General features: G+C 41.2%; 3 long non-coding RNA genes across 3 annotated transcripts; 2 read left to right on the top strand and 1 right to left on the bottom strand.

Annotated features, from left to right (window-relative positions):
* The first annotated feature begins 213 nt into the window (after window positions 1–213).
* On the top strand, window positions 214–1,386 carry LOC120712379. Its single transcript, XR_005690867.1, has 2 exons — window positions 214–842; window positions 935–1,386. It is a non-coding gene; the product is annotated as an uncharacterized LOC120712379 (long non-coding RNA).
* A 6,317-nt stretch (window positions 1,387–7,703) lies between these two features.
* LOC120712377 lies at window positions 7,704–12,742 on the top strand. The gene is made up of 2 exons (XR_005690865.1): window positions 7,704–7,940; window positions 12,059–12,742. It is a non-coding gene; the product is annotated as an uncharacterized LOC120712377 (long non-coding RNA).
* A 749-nt stretch (window positions 12,743–13,491) lies between these two features.
* On the bottom strand, window positions 13,492–15,641 carry LOC120712378. The gene is made up of 3 exons (XR_005690866.1): window positions 15,504–15,641; window positions 14,286–14,543; window positions 13,492–13,658 (listed from the first exon to the last, which is right to left on the bottom strand). It is a non-coding gene; the product is annotated as an uncharacterized LOC120712378 (long non-coding RNA).
* Between the last annotated feature and the right edge of the window lie 1,035 nt (window positions 15,642–16,676).

Below are 16,676 nucleotides of genomic sequence, written 5' to 3'. Positions count from 1 at the left end.
GGCTCTGTTTGGATATATATATATATGTGTTTTTTTTCCACATCCAAATAGGCCAAATAGTCCAATAGGAGCTAAACGGGGAGCCACCTCAAAAAAAAATCCCTGATGCTATTTGAGCTACCTGCATGTGGGCCCCCCCTTATCCCCCCCCGCACGGGATCCCCCACGCCTCCACGGGCGGACGCGCGCCTCGCCCCAGCGCGGCCCCGCGCCTCCCTCTAGCGCGCCGCGCGCACCGCCGTCCTGCCCCTTCCCCTCATCCGCGCCTCCCTCCCAGCCCCGCGGCGCATGCCCCATCCGCGCGCGCCTGCCCTTGAGAGCGCCGCCGCTGGGTCTTGACCGGCACCGCCGCCGAGTCCAACGCCGACCACCTCACTCACGGCGCCGCCGCCTCCCAGTCGCGGATCCGGCCCCAAGACGCCGTCGCCGCCTCCTCATCCACGCGAATCCCCTTTGATTTGTCCTCCATGGAGAGGGGCGGCTTCAATTTCTTCTTCCCGGAAGCCATGGCATCAGCCGGCGTCAATCCTCTGGACCTCAACTCACAGGCACAGCAGGAAGACGAGGGGTTCCTGAGTATGGCGCCTACCTCCGAGGCGACAACGACGAAGCACCTGGCCGCAGGCGTGTGTCCGGTCCCCATCCCCCTCGCGCACCGCGCTCTCTGCGTGTGCCGAACCAGCGTGCGGGGCGAGGGGCCGGCTGGGCGGCTCGAGGTCTACTGAGCGCCCGCCACCTGAACTTCGGCGCTTCATCCTCGCCGGCAGGCGGCCGCGGTGGACAAGACGACGTCCTGCCGTCATGGCCTGCCCACGGCGGAGCTAACAACGGCCTTTTCATCGGTGGTGCCATCATTCTGTTTGAATAATATATGTACATGTTTGAATTATATGTGTATGGAATTGCATGCTTTAATTCATTATAAGTATAGCAGGCCGCAGAGGAGCACCAGTCCCAGGGAGAAGAGCAGGAGCGGCGCAGATGGCTGAGCTCCCATGCCCATCTTGCTCTGCTTCAGAACAGGCACAAAGCTGGAGCTGGGACCTGGGAGCGTGCCTAGGCCAAGAGTCAGATCAGACTTCTGCACAGCAGGCCGGCCACACCAAGGGCTACGGCGGGTCACATTTCGTTAGATCCGGTTGTAGGGGATTTCAATGATTAGAAAAGTGCATTAAAGCTAAAATAGCATAAGGATCCAAACAAGACTAAGAGAGACCAAAGGACATGCCCCTTCGGTGTAGCCCCTTCGGGAGTTGGCCTTTTCATGGATCGACCCTTTCGTGATGGTCCTTTCATGAAAGATAACCGTCTAATGAATAATCTTATTAACTATTATAGAAATTGATCATTAATTCTAATTTCTTCATAACACTCCCCCTTGATCAATTTTCTTCTTCTTTGTGGTCTTGTAATCAATTTGATCTTGTTGTGGTCTTGTAATCAATTGAGTAACTCCTTGAAAACTCTATGGAAAAAATTAGGAGATGCGATATATATAACTCCCTAAAAAACCTTTCACGAGAATATTTGGAAAACCCCGTGGGAAAAAACCAAACTAATTCCGGTATACTAGGCAAAACTCCTTCAAACCCATTGGGAAAATAAGAAGAAACACCATAATATACAATTATCAATGTTAGTAGACTCTTGAGACAAACCCAAGTCTTAGTCTAATAACACTTTGACTTTATGGTCAGTATGCTTCAAATATCATCTTCCAAAAATCCCTGTGGAAAAATAGATGACACAGCATATACCTTTGCGCTGTCATTGCCTCATCAAGAAACTTTATATGAGAAACCTTAAAGAAAAAAACTCACATAAAGAAAAGAGTGCAATGCATGTTATGTCCGAGTATCATCCACCAAAAATCTCATGGGAAAAATGGATGATATGACATGACCTTGTGTTAATATTGCCTCATTAAAAACTTTATATGAGAAACCTCAAGGGAAAAACTCATAGAAAGAAAAGAGTGCAATATGATGTTTGCAACAAGTTACTATTCAGAGAGACTCTCCCCCTGATACTTGCAAATCTCAAAGTAAATTCATACCAATGCACTCAACACATAAGAAATGTGGAGTATGGTAGACTATGTGAATATCTCAATGAGATTATCACATTACTTAGTTTGCAAGTGTTCGTATGTCCATATTACTTATGGAACAGAACCATCTTAGTGCAAAAATATTACACTAAGTGTAACTTGTCTTCATCTACACAACACAAGTTGCATTACCTTTATAGGTAATGACTATTGATTCAATAGAATCAACACCACATAACTTCAATATGTGATATATCATTTTGTCAAGCTATACACATTCATGTGAAGCCTTATGCAATAAAATATCAGAATGATTAGTGGAATTGACCATTAAATTTCTAGTTAAAGACTTTCACAAAATGGTCTTTCCATGTGTGCATTAAGCCTTCCAATAACCTGGATTTTGGGATCTTAGAGATAACCGGAATCATTATATCCAAATAATCGGGTCATGGATTATACCAAGATCACATGTGCTATTTGAGATATCAAAAGATACTCTTAGTTCCAATCTACCAACATTTGGTTGGATTAGTGCTGCTACTATATAGCAAATCTTTGCAAAAATAATATCCGACAGGGAATATTTGCAAGATATATCAGCATATCAATAGCACGGAGATAATGAACTATATGTTCTATTATCTCATCTCAATCACTATGGTATACAATAATCTTTCTCTTTTCTAGAGATAGAACAACCATAGGATACCTTCATATTGAATCATTCAATATGATCTGGATATAAAGTTTTGGTACAAAATCTTGAGAGAAGATGCTTAGATCATAAACACAAAATAAAGTATTAGTTTAGTCTGTATCTTCCATCTTAAACTCCATATAAGACTATGAAGTCTAGTCAATGTGTGTTCATTACTTTTATGTATGAGGGTTGGGTATATGAATTCCTTCCCGAAGTTTCACAAATATATCAACCAAGTGATCATATAAATATATGCAATCACTACATCTAACTATCAACTACAAAGATAGATGCTTTTATACTTCCAATCAAAAGATAAATATTTGCAAGATATATCAGCATATCAATAGCACGGAGATAATGAACTATATGTTCTATTATCTCATCTCAATCACTATGGTATACAATAATCTTTCTCTTTCTAGAGATAGAACAACCATAGGATACCTTCATATTGAATCATTCATATGATCTGGATATAAAAGTTTTGTACAAAATCTTGAGAGAAGATGCTTAGATCATAAACACAAAATAAAGTATTAGTTTAGTCTGTATCTTCCATCTTAAACTCCATATAAGACTATGAAGTCTAGTCAATGTGTGTTCATTACTAATGGTGTCAAATTTATTAACCACCATATAAGACTATGAAGTCTAGTCAAGGACATCAAAAATCAACACCCACGTCTAATCAACCTTGTATCCATTAAGTTTAAGGAATACACACAAAGTCGATTGTACCAAATTCGACTTAACTGCTTTAAGCCATATATTGATTTAAGCAATACACAATATATGTTGCGATTTTATGTATGAGGGTTGGGTATATGAATTCCTTCCCGGAAGTTTCACAAATATATCAAACCAAGTGATCATATAAATATATGCAATCACTACATCTATCAACTATCAACTACAAAGATAGATGCTTTTATACTTCCAATCAAAAGATAGTACTGAAAATTTTTAACAATTATTTAGGAGAATAATTTGCACTAAAACTTAGTGGCTGGGCTTCGCGTAAACCCCTTATGCTACTAGTCTTGCTTTGTATCTCACCACCATATTGTTCTCAATCCATTTTCGGATGAAAACACTTATGTATCCCACAGTAAAGATACCTTGAGATGTTAGCTCCATAGGCTAAACCATATCTTTCTTGGTGAGCAAGACTATCTCTATATGTACTACTTCATTCAACAAGTTCTAATAAGAGTGTTCAATAACACTCTGCCATGGTCTTATTAATTGGATGACTTGTAATGTTGTATACAATTTATTTAGAGAAATATGTGTCGACACGTGTAGCCTTTATTTCATATAATTCTCCAGTCTATCAAGACTCAAAAATACCATTAACGACTCATCACGACTTCCTGAAACGAGTCATGGCTTTCCGATATCCTAGCATCAATATTTAGGTGCACCTCTGAGCTAGGTTTGTGGATGACATTCATCCACCGGGTAATAACCAATATTTACCCACAAGGTGTTGCCAACCATAGATTGACCTGCATTTACTATCTTAGAAGGAAAATCTTCTATTGCTAGCAATGAATAATCCTGCCTTATTGTCATACTTCTCCCTCTCTTATTTACAATTGGGAGTTGAGTGAATTTATTTGGTACCTCCATTCTTTCTGACGCATACTTGCAAAGAATTAACAAATTTAAAAGATACCTTAGTAATCAGTAAATGCATTTGGCAGTCTATTTGCAATATTTTGCAAATAATAGTTCTTTGAACTCAAAATTCAGTTCATTTAGTACGTCCTGAGCTTGAAATGCCCTAAGCATTTCAATATTTTTCTGGCATTATATATGGTACTTCAAATCTCCCCCTAATGCCTAATGCCTGGAAATGCTCGTTATTAAAATAAACCCAGCATACGAGCCGTAAATAGGTCCTCCTTGAGAGGCTCTATATACTTAACGATTGACGGAGATTGAAATATTATGTTGATCCCAAATTTTCTATGTGTACCCATCAATGTATTCTGTGGTGGTGAGATTGGTACGTATACAACGTAACCCAATCTTACGCAAATAGGAAATCTTCATGGATTCCCATATACTAAATGCATATAGGGGATATGCAGTTAATCTTAAGTCAGGAGTGTGTAAATCTACCTGACAATGGTTCTCTATTATTTTGATGTCTTTCGTATAGATTCCATTTATCTCTTTGGATATTTAACTGAAATCTAAAGCCAAAACAATCATTTTATTAAGGCATATAAATTCAGTAGTGTTCAGAATAATGAGCTCAAAGCTTGAGGCATTATATACCAAATGCATGACTGAGTGTGGATACTTCACACAATCTAGATCATTTTATAGATGAATCTTTACAACCATGAAATGTCTGAACTGTCCATACAATGTTTGTATCAGACTCAAACATATTCTCTTGAATACGATCAAGGAATCTTAGACACTGAAATATGATTTTAAGTAAGAGGGTCTTAAAATCTGTTTCACTGTGGCACTTGTCGTAACCACACTTTTGGAAAAATATAACAATAGAATTGCTGATAATTTTTCACCTAATCCCATAGGATGGACAAGTTGATGATTCCAAGTCTGGAATGCATCAATAGTGTGAAAAATTATCTTATACGCAACATCTTGTACTGGAATAATTATATGCATAATACAATCAAAATGAGACTTATCTCAGTACCTAGATGCCAAAATATTCCCTCTTCTTGTCATAAGAACCAGCAACATTTTGCTTCCCCAGTTATAGAGTTTGTGGTAATAAAAAATGTCCACTAGGCACATACCATTCCCATATTAGAATGATTCCCGAACTATCTATATTTATATATGACAAGAATTCAATGAAATTCTCATCTAATATATAGAAATCCATAAATATTATCAAGTATCAAATTTATCAATATGATACCTACAATACTTATGCATTGACAATAAGTATTACAACATCAATATAACAAACCCCCTAATTGAGGTTCATCAAATTCTTCCCTTAGTCAATGGGATAAAATCAATGCTATTTTCCATTGTCTATGGGGGATAATGATTCCATCTATAGCGAGTCCATCAAACTTCTCTGAAGTCAATATCACACATGTGACAACCCACTAATTTAATTAATTTACAACTAAGGTAAATTAAAAATTATATGGTGATGTTGTAATCTCCAATGCAAAATTTAGGGGAATCCATATCTTCACTTTGTTTTGGATAGTTGGAGGTAGTCAACAAAATGTTAAACCTCACAATAATTAGAGGTTCACAAGGTGTGTAGACCTCGCAGACAATTATTATTAATATGGCACACACATAGTAGATAATCTCTATGTCCGAGACATAGAGTAGACCTCTCAGTAGTAGGCAAATAAATTGCTGCTATAGGCACAGTCTCTGAGCTGATATATTTACATGAATATACCGCAGCCAATGTCTAAGACTTCTACTACCTGTGTGTAACTTTTAATAATGAATGATGGTAATTAACATAAAGTGTACCATTCGTATATTTTCAAAACGCTTATTTGGGAGAACACAACGTAGTTAATCATCAAGTTTAAATAAACATGATGTAGAGTTGTAGACCTCTCAGCAATGGGCGAATAATCGCTTAGGCTGAATAACTCAATATGAATTAAGCGCAGCCAATGCCTAGGACTCCATTACTTGTGTGAGGATCCCAAATGTATCCAAGATATGGACATAATAATTTTACATAATCCATCATTAATTAAAAATGTTTAATTAAGAGGACCAATCTTTGTTAAATGCAATTTATGGAAAAATTACCAAATTAACAAGGTTAACAAAGTTCTTTACCGTATTGGTATTGTTTAAGTTAGAAACTAAAACTAAAACAAAACAAAAAATGTACTAAGCACATAGTGCTATAGTTGGATAGTGGCATAATTTGCACAAATCCTTTAGGGATCAAAGCAAAAATTCCACTCTTTATGTTAGCCTTACTAGCGAAAATGGTTTGGCTGTCATTTTGCCTTTCTAAACTGGGCTAACATTACTTTAAATACAACTATTATTAATTAAGCATCACTTAATTAAGAGGATCCGATTTTATTGCAATTAAAATAATTGCCAACCAAAAAAAATGATAAACTATTTATGTTTACATATACAATTTTCTGGTCTCAAAAGCAGACAATGTATAGGAGTAAAGATTCTACCATACAAATTCTGTCAGAGTCCACAACTAAAACATAAAATCATAGACACAGAAAATATATGTAAATATTAAACAGTAAAATCTCCGCAATATAATATCTTATGATGCAATTTCTAAAGACTTATAGATCTCAAAAACTATCTATTTACTCTAGGTAAATAATTTGCATCATAAGTTATTTAAACACAAAGTCTAAAACAAGCAATTATATCACCAATTATAAATGCAATCTTTTGCAGTGTTGTATCTAGTATAGGGGCTAAAAACAGAATATCTAGGACCCTAAATATAAATATGCAGAACTAGATATCTTAAACATGCAAACAAATATAAGTTTGAAGACCCTATATTTTGAAATTGCATGAGAGAATGGGGTGCTCGGCTAGCCTGTTGGTCCGGTTAGGCACGCCCGCCTGTAATTGGACAGACGGCCCATATGGTTCGGTTGGGCATGGCCTTGTTGACCTGTATACGGTCAGAAAGGGAGGGCGGTTAGAGCATGTATTATGGCTGGCGACTAGCCGGCGGAATCATACGTGGAGGAACGAGAAGAGAGGAGAGAGAACGGAGCAGCGATTTGCAGGATGCCGGCTTCGAGCGAGTGACTAGCGATCTTCCTGTTTCTATTGGTTCAGAGGGACCATGGGCATTAAATGGCACAGAGAACGGATGAATAAAGAAAAGGAAAGTTACCTTGGGTGGATGACGTGGCACTGCTATACGCCGGCAGCGAAATCTATTAATCTTGCGCTTAGGCAAATTGCCTCCATCGCGTGAATCGGCGTCGTTGCCCCTCCCGTGCCTAACACCGCGGGCCCCTGGGTCCCCTGCGTGATGCGCCTTTTCCCGATGGGGCGCCGCCGCCTTCTTGCTCGAGCGCCGCCGCTGCGCCTTGCGCCACGGCCGCCGCCTCCTTCGCCGCTGCGCCGCACGCCGACGCTGCAGCGCCGCCGTTGCCGTCGCCGGAGAGCGCCGCCATCACCGCGCCTAGCGCCGCGCCCAGGGCCCAGGTTCGGTTCCGCCCCTCCCCCTTGTGCGCCAGCCATGGCCTGCCGCCGCCCGCCGGCCACTGGTAACAACCAGGAGCCGCTGTTCTTGTGACCTTCCTTTCTTCTATTCTTGATCTCTCATTGTTGTGCCATGAGTGGCAATGAAGAACAAGCGCCGGTGGTTACAGCAGTAAAGTATTCCTGCATGCCGTGGATTAGTAATCCAAGATGAAGGAAGAAATAAAATTGAAGTGGCAGGCTGAGAAGAAAGCCGATAGTCTTCTCTTTTTTTTTTTTCTGTTTTGGCCTAGGCTTTGGCCTCTGTTTCTTCGTGTCTTCATGCCATTGAGCCTGGAATTAAGCCCATGCCTCTATTGTATTGACTGTCGTGCTGTGAAGGGGATTGTGCCGTCGTTGGTGGATGCACGTGCCACCGTTGTCGCCGGCAAGAGGCCGTCAGTTCTTCCGATCATCTTCTTGGCCGAGTGTGCTGCATGCGAATTGGCCTGCAAGCGCCTTCGCTTCTTCTCCCATCTGTTCTTTCCTCGTGTTCAGAAGCTTGCCGAGGAACTCTTCTATCGCTTAAAGGAAGAGTGTGCTGATAACGTGTTAGAAGTGAAAGTAAATGGAATGATTGGATTATCTTGATTGATAGAGACTACTGTTTATATACAAGATCAAGGAAGACCGAAGGGACATGCCCCTTCGGTATGACCCTTTGGGGAGTTGGTCCTTTCGTGGATTAGCCCTTTCGTGATGTTCCTTTTATGAAAAGTAATCGCATAATGACTAATCTTATTAACTATTATAGAAATTAATCACTAATTCTAATTTCTTCATAACAATTTGGATGGAGGGCTATTTGCATAGGCTAAAAAATAGCTCTCAAAATAGCTCTGGGCTATTTCTCCAAACAAGCCCATTGGCGCAACGGTGCACCCCTATGAGGATGAGGCCAAGGAAAAGAGATGACTCACATGATTAGCATTTTGACTCTTTGAGGCTGCTCTCTACCCCAATCGAAGCGACACCTTTCTACATTACTAATAAGTAGTAATAACATTCAACATTTGCCTGAGGAAATTGGGCAGCTCGTCACAAGCTACATGTCGTCACAAAACTGTTCGGTGATTGTGCCTGGAGAGTGCGTCCTCACATCTCGATCCATGTTATACACTCGTCCGACTAATCGCGATTAGTCGCGATTAGTCGACCTTATCGCTCCGCTGGCTTCGATAAGTGAAACGACTAGCTTTTGTCGATCAGATGTCTGATCGTCCGACTAATCGTCGCCCGTCAGACTAGCTACTTGGACGATCAGGCCAAAACCAAAAGATGTCCAGCAGACTAGCACTCCAGCCCGCCGCCTATACTGGGCTCAATTAGGCCCATTAGCCATTAGGGTTAGGTTAACTATATAACTTGCACCACGCAGGCACCGCACAAGAATATGGAGTTCTGGACAGTTCAAACATCAAATCTCACAAGTAAGTGTCACCAAACTGACTATCATTGTGGTGTTCCTGCTTGCCTCTGTTGCACGGATACTCCAGGGATGTGGCGTATCTCATACGTATCAGATACGGATATGCCATGGATACGCGTTGGATACGTTTCTGGCCGTATCCCAAAAAACTGGATACGTACTGGCGCAGATACGCGTACCGGACGCGGTTGGGCCAGATTGGATACGGCCCAACGCCTCAACTCCGCCGGGGAGGGAGCGCCGGGCAGGGCAACGGCGGGTGCGGGTGTGCTGAGGCGACCTCCGCAGCAGGTGCGCCGGGGATCTCGACGAGCGCTCCGCGGTCGCGCGCCAGTCGGTGGGGGCGCGGCTGCCTCCTCTGGCCTCGTCGCCATGGCAGCAGATGGGATTTGGGGGAGATGGGGTTTGGGGGAGAGAAGAACGGAGAGATTGGGGAGGCCGGGAGCCATGGAGGGCGGGAGAGAAGGTTGAGAGGGAGAGAGACGAGAGACGACTGGCAGCGATTCATGGAGGGTGGAACAGATAAGGTTTGGTTCATTTTTGATTTGCCCCTTTCTCTTTTTAGTAATTATAGAGCATATGACTATATGAGTTTATAACACATTCTAACCCCTGAAATTTCTATTTTCTCACATTCTAGTCCCTAGAACTTCTATCTTTTCACAAATGAACATATAAATATATGAATTAGTGATGCAAATCCATCAAGTGCTGGACGAATGCCTTCTAATTATTAGTTTTAAAAATATCCTAGCCGTATCCCCGTATCAGTGTTTTTTTGGAAATAGCGTATCCGCGTATCCGATACGTATTGTATCCGATACTCGTATCCGTATCCGTACAACATAGCTGCTTGCTATATAGTATATAAGTACATATACATGTACATATATGTCGTGGGATATATAGGACGACTATAGCGACGACTAGGACCGACTAGGGTCGACTAATCGACCTGATCGACGACTAGTCGCGACTAGTCGCCTTATCGGTGCCATGTCGACTAGGTTCGACTAGACGACTGTATAACATTGATCTCGATCAACTTCCGCGGTCGAGAGGACGGAAGCATCCATTAAGATTAGGGATGCAAGTAGGTACCTAATTATATTTTCTATGTCAGCTGATTAACTAAAAATACCTGTCACTCTAGTCTATGTATTTCCCCCCTATATTAATTACGTAGAATGTTATTTTATTTCAATTTATTAATTTATTATGTTGCCCCAATGACCCAAATTATTTTATGACGTGCATCCTAATTGGTATAGATGACATTGGTCCCATCCAAGTTGTTACCGGCCTCCTTGCAGATCCTATGTTGGAAATGGCAAGTGGAAGGCATGGCTTGCCCGGGCACCTTGATGTGTGGATCAGACACATCAGTAGAGTACTCCCTCCGTACTCGAAAAGAAAATTATTTTGGACAGGGATGCGGTCTCCAAAATTTAACTGACTTCTTATTTTTGTCAAAATATTTATCGCAAAGTGATATATTTATATTTATATGAAAATATTTTTTAAGACAAATCTATTCATATGGTATTTGTATTTTGAAACTCAACAACTTAAAAATTATTCATATTTATATTCTCAGTGTTTGACCCAAACCTTTTTTTGAAAATGACTTCCTTTTCGAGTATGGAGTATATTCTATATAGATTGTCCCATCACTCCTTTGACTCCTTATCAAACACATCTAAAAATGACACAGCTCCTAGCTTTCCATCTCATCATCACTACAAACCAGCACATCCTGATTGCATATACATAGTTTATAATAACGACACATCCATGAATGTTATTGTCTATACTGAGATGTCTTACTGCTGTTGTTTGATATTTGCTATTTGCCTTGCACAAAAATCTTTTTTCATTTTTTTGAAACGTTATTTTTTTCATTTCTTCTACTTGATTATTGTTTGATACGCATCAATACCTGTTCTTGAATCTTGAGTGGTGAAACACTTCTTTAAACTAAATTTACACATGCCGATAGTCTAAAGAATATATACAACTTTGCTGAGAAGTGATTGAATTAATAAATATTATTCATGTGCGCGAGGGAATAGATAACATGCTATGGTGGGTTAAGGTGCTATCATGCTAGGTGATACTCCCTCCGTTCCAAAATGTAGGTTGTTTTGGCTTTTTTAGATTCATAGTGATTGCTATGCACCTAAATATAGCATATGTCTAGACACCTAGATATAACATATGTCTAGACACATAGCAAAATATATGACGACCTATATTTTGGAACGGAGGGAGTACCAAACATGTAGTATACCTAAATAAGTGCATGAGAAAATACAACAATATATAGGTAAAGGATGCAACTATGCAAGTATCTATGTATATGTAAATTTGAGCATGAAAAGCAAACTTGTATAAGAAGAGAATTGAAAAGGAGATCGGCACATGAATACTTGGGCATCAGTGTGTGATAGTTGCCGCAACTATTTATGTGTTGATTTCTCTTTTTTGTTTTTTCTTTAATTTTACATGCACATAAGTCATTGCTTCTTATATATCTATTCATACTTTTAATTTTTTTTTCATGTTTTGGTTTATGTACTACATTGTTTGGTTGTACGATAACCTAAACCTAGCACCTGATCTACTGCAGACTACCTGTACTGTTCTTATGCAGATGTGCACTCCCTATAGTACATACTCAATCCAGTGGAGTGGTGAGTACGAAGTTCCAGGCTCCTTTTAATGCTAAACTAACTGGTTTAGGTTCAACAACATGGGTTTCGGTCCACAAGATAGCATGGGACGAAGGTGTACTTGACTGATGACAACATGGGAAAAACTAAGACAAGGAAAATTTCATATATCCTTTCTTTAGAAAAATAATCCTTTCTTTAGAAAAATGCTACTACAGAAAGCAGCCAAAGGTTACGGAGAGACGCTGGATCGAACCTACAGCAATAATATAGTGGGAAGACACAAATCCTTCTATTAACTATGGTTTGTTATTCACAAACCTATTGACACGCCTTGTAGTCAATCTTGGACCTTCACTGGTCGTTACCTTGTTCTTCTGAAAACTCAGATCAGCTGCTCAGGGGCACAGGCAGCAAATAGACGTGCTCCTTGGATCCCTGATCAGCTACCATTTGGTGGCAGTGGCGGCACTCGACTCGGCACACGGCGGCTGGTTGCTCCTGCTGATGAAGTGGTGAATCCAGCTTCGAATGCGGACTTCCATTCATCACCTGGACGGGGAGTACTCTCTGTAGAAAGGATTGGCAATTAAGTGCATGGAAGAAGCTTATCAAACTTTGCAGTACACTATTGATTTTTGCAGTATATAAAAAGGAAATTCACACATGGCAGTACAATTTTTTTGATAATTACAAGGTCGAGATCTTGGGGCATAACAGCAATTACCCAACTTAAATGTGTGGTTCTAGTTCTAGAAAAAAAATAAACAGAGTGCACTGTAGTAATTCGATCTATTCCTTGCTGGAATCATGACAGAGGGTTTACATTATCGTTGATAGATTTCAGATAAACCTGGTATTTCTGTTTTATTGGTAGGTCGGTACATTATTTGGGCTGCCGGCCAAAAATTCGGTGTTTTGAAATTTAGTCTCCCAAGCTCATGTTTACAGGCCCACCAACGAGTGGATAAGTTCCCCTAGCCATCCCAACTCCTAAATCGATTCATCCCCACCCTCCCCAATCGCCAGTGCAGCGAGAACCACGGTCGCCGCCATTGCTCGGTCCTGCCAGCCGTTCCCGCTCCCAACATGAGGCTGTGGCACTTTCGGTTCGCCGCCACGGGCAACATAACTCGAAATAGTATAAAATTAGAGCTCAGTCTTTAGATAATTTAAATCAAATTTTAAGACCTTTACCACCCCTACTGACACCGCTGCCAGGGCGCTCAAGACTGAGCTTGGCACAGGGAGTAGCGCTGGTTTCCAACCCCGACCCCAACCCCCTACGCTACTGCTGGCGATGTATCGAGGGAAACAGTTCCAGAGTGACATTTCTCGAAGCAATTTTCATGCAGCTCGCGTTGAGTAGTCAACAAATATACGTTAATTAGTAAAGGAATTAACTTACCTGATCCTGCAGAATCGTTTGACCAACTAGCATTGGCTAACCGACTACCATGTAAGCTGAGCAGGCGAGTGACCTTGGAAAGAAGGGATGACTGCAACTGGAATTTTTCACGCTTGCGCTTCACATTATGGTCCTCGTGGATTAACTCTTCAATCTTGGTTGCGCCTTGCGTGCTAACCACAGATGAGAGACGTGGGTTAGTTAGTTTGGCATGTAAAAGCATATTTCAAACGTTAAAGGTTGTAATTGTCTGCCATCTCTGTTTTTTTTTTGCGAGTGTATTAGCACGTTTTTCATAGTGGAGGACAATCTCTGTAAATATTGACCATGAGGATCTCTGACAAATAAAACAGACAAAGCATTTGCATTTATCATCCAGCAATCGTATATAGAAAAAAATCCAAATAAAGCTGTTATGTTGCCTAGTCATGTTCATGTGCTTAAGTAGTTCTAACAAATCGACTGGTATTAGCAGATCTCATAACAGACATTCATATGCAGTAGCAGACTAGCAGGACCATATAATAAGTTTAACCCAAGTAGATATACAATGAACAGAACCTCAGAAACTAGCCTATAAAAGGCTGAAACGGTGAAACCTGAATCAAGATCTCAAGTCCCAACCTTAAGAAAAATTGTATTAATAGCTTGCATAATGAAAGAAGAACAAAGGAGTATGTTTCACTACATGATGATCAAATTAGACAAAAATATAATACAAAGAGCAAGTAATAATTTTTTTCTCATCGAAGCAACATATTGAATATGAAACACCTACAAAAATGTTTGACTGAACCAACCTTATGGAGGTATATAAATGATTAAGCATATCTTCCTTTGCTTTCTCAACTTGGCAAAGAACAACAGCCTGCTCATCTGGATTAGTAAGACATTGCAGGATGCAAAAGGGAGTTCAAGAAAGGGTGAAAAGATTGTGGTCTTAACTTGGGGACATTTGCTGCAAGATTGCTGAGGACTGCTTCCACATATCCACGGACTCCCTGAGATATCCATCTAAGCTCTTCTTCAGGGTTTACGGGCTTCTTAAGCATCGTATCCTGGAAGTATAGTGTATGCAAGTATGCAAAATTAGTAACAAGAATGAAGTGCACATGGAAAATAAATTCATCCATTTTTTTCTCGAATGCGCAGGAGAGCTGCGCATCAATATATTAAGAAGATAAAAGGGAGGAAAAGAGCCTCCCAAAACAAAAAGGTTACAGGGATAAAGGGTTTGTAACACACCCTAAGAATAACAAAATTCTCTCTTACACAAACTGACTCCTATAGGACCAGACCATACACCACCTGCCCAGAGCAACTAGGAGGTAGGAGCTAGGGCAAGGAGATAGGAAACTCCTCGAGCCCCTGCTACAAACCACTGCTGGACTTCTTCTCTAAAGGCTGTCATGACCCGGGATAAACTAGGGGTTCCCCCATCAAACACACAATGGTTACGGTGCTTCCAAACTAACCAAGATCCTAGGATAATGATGGAATTAACTCCCTTTTGAACCTGACCAGAGAACCTGCTGCTAACTCCCGCCCACCAGTCAATAAAACAGTGATCATCCAACTGTGGCGCAATAGCTTGCAGCCCAAACTGCTACAGGATGCAGAACCAAAACTGCCGGGTGAAAACACAAGAGACCAACAAGTGATCAATTGTTTCTCCAACCTGATCACAAAGTGGGCATTTCGGTGGTTGGTTAAGGCCCCTTTTAGCAAGTCTATCTGCTGTCCAACACCGATTATGCGCCACAGTCCACATGAAGAACTTACATTTCCCCGGAGCCCAACTTTTCCAAATTCTTTCCCATGAATCAAACTGAGTGGCTCCAATGAATAGAGCCTTTAGATTCATCCATTTTTTCTGTAGTGAGGTTCCAAAAATCCTGGTGACAAGCTATTCTCCAATGGGAAGAAAGAAAACAAGCAGAAAGAAGCAGAACGTCTAAGCAGAGTCATATGTACAAATACTTTTGACAGAAACAAACATGTAAGTTCTTGCAACATACTAGAGAACCATCTGAATGGCTTTGCTTCACTGGGGCACCACCTTCTGCAGGGTTTGGTCTCTTTGCAGAAAGCCCTTTCGGATCAACAATGCTTTGAATCTTAGTGACCCATTCAGTTTTATCAGTCATACTTTCAGCCTTCAGTATAACTGTGACAGAACCACCAAATTAAAATTCTAATTAAGCGTAATGGCTGTCATTTGAACACATCGGGCGTATTAGCTTAACGGCATAATTTGGCGATCCTTTCTCAACCCACGACCCGATCGAAACAACACTGGTAGTCCGACGCGAAGGTGGGCGCAGATGGTACAAGCACGGCATAATACTTGAAAATATAAACTCCAAGAAGACGAAACAACAAGTTTTACAAACCGAGTTCAAATACATAGATAATTTACAATACTTTACAATAGTTGTGACTGAAGTTCGAATATAAAAGATCATACAACTACTTTAGCTTCCACCAGTTCTGATCCGGTTCCACCATCCGGTCGGACCGGTCGGCACTTCCTGCCGACGCCACCGGTCAGACCGGTCCTACGGGCCGGTCAGACCGGTCCGCACAAAACAGAGAGGTTGATCTCTCAGCCCTCGAGTGTACAACCCGACAATGCCCTAACCGGAAGGGTCTCTCCTCGACCTGCCACCCCTCTGCATCCCGGCGGATGAACTTGACACAACAGGGGCAGAAGTCGACGTCCGGGTGTCCTGTAATAATAAATGTGGCAACAAACCCTGAGTATTCTAATACTCAGCAAGGCTTACCCGACCAGTGGGTATAACATAGCCCACATACCTGGACATGCACGGCATTTGACTGGTGGTTATTTTGCAGAAATAGCATCTAGAGGTATATCCTTACTTTCAATGTTTTAGCCGCATTTTATCAAAAAAATTACTAATCATCTATGATTGGTGAAACTACAACAATCAAGGTAATCAAAACATTAATTGGATGTCATCAGCCTACATTTCATCACTTCTCATTCTACTCATTTTCCTTTCTACGATGTGACCAAGAGATCAAGGCTCTCATAACTGCGAAGACACGACGAATCGATCCGATTTAACCTTGCAAGGTGAACCTAACCAACACGGCACGTAAAGGCCCCGTCGGACCCCACGCACCAACCTTTTCCCTCCCCGCCTCGAACTACAGGAACCAGCCCA

The sequence above is a fragment of the Panicum virgatum genome, chromosome 6K, assembly GCF_016808335.1.
Source record: "Panicum virgatum strain AP13 chromosome 6K, P.virgatum_v5, whole genome shotgun sequence".
NCBI classification, from domain to species: Eukaryota; Viridiplantae; Streptophyta; class Magnoliopsida; order Poales; family Poaceae; genus Panicum; species Panicum virgatum.
This window is presented reverse-complemented; position numbering and strand designations above follow the sequence as displayed.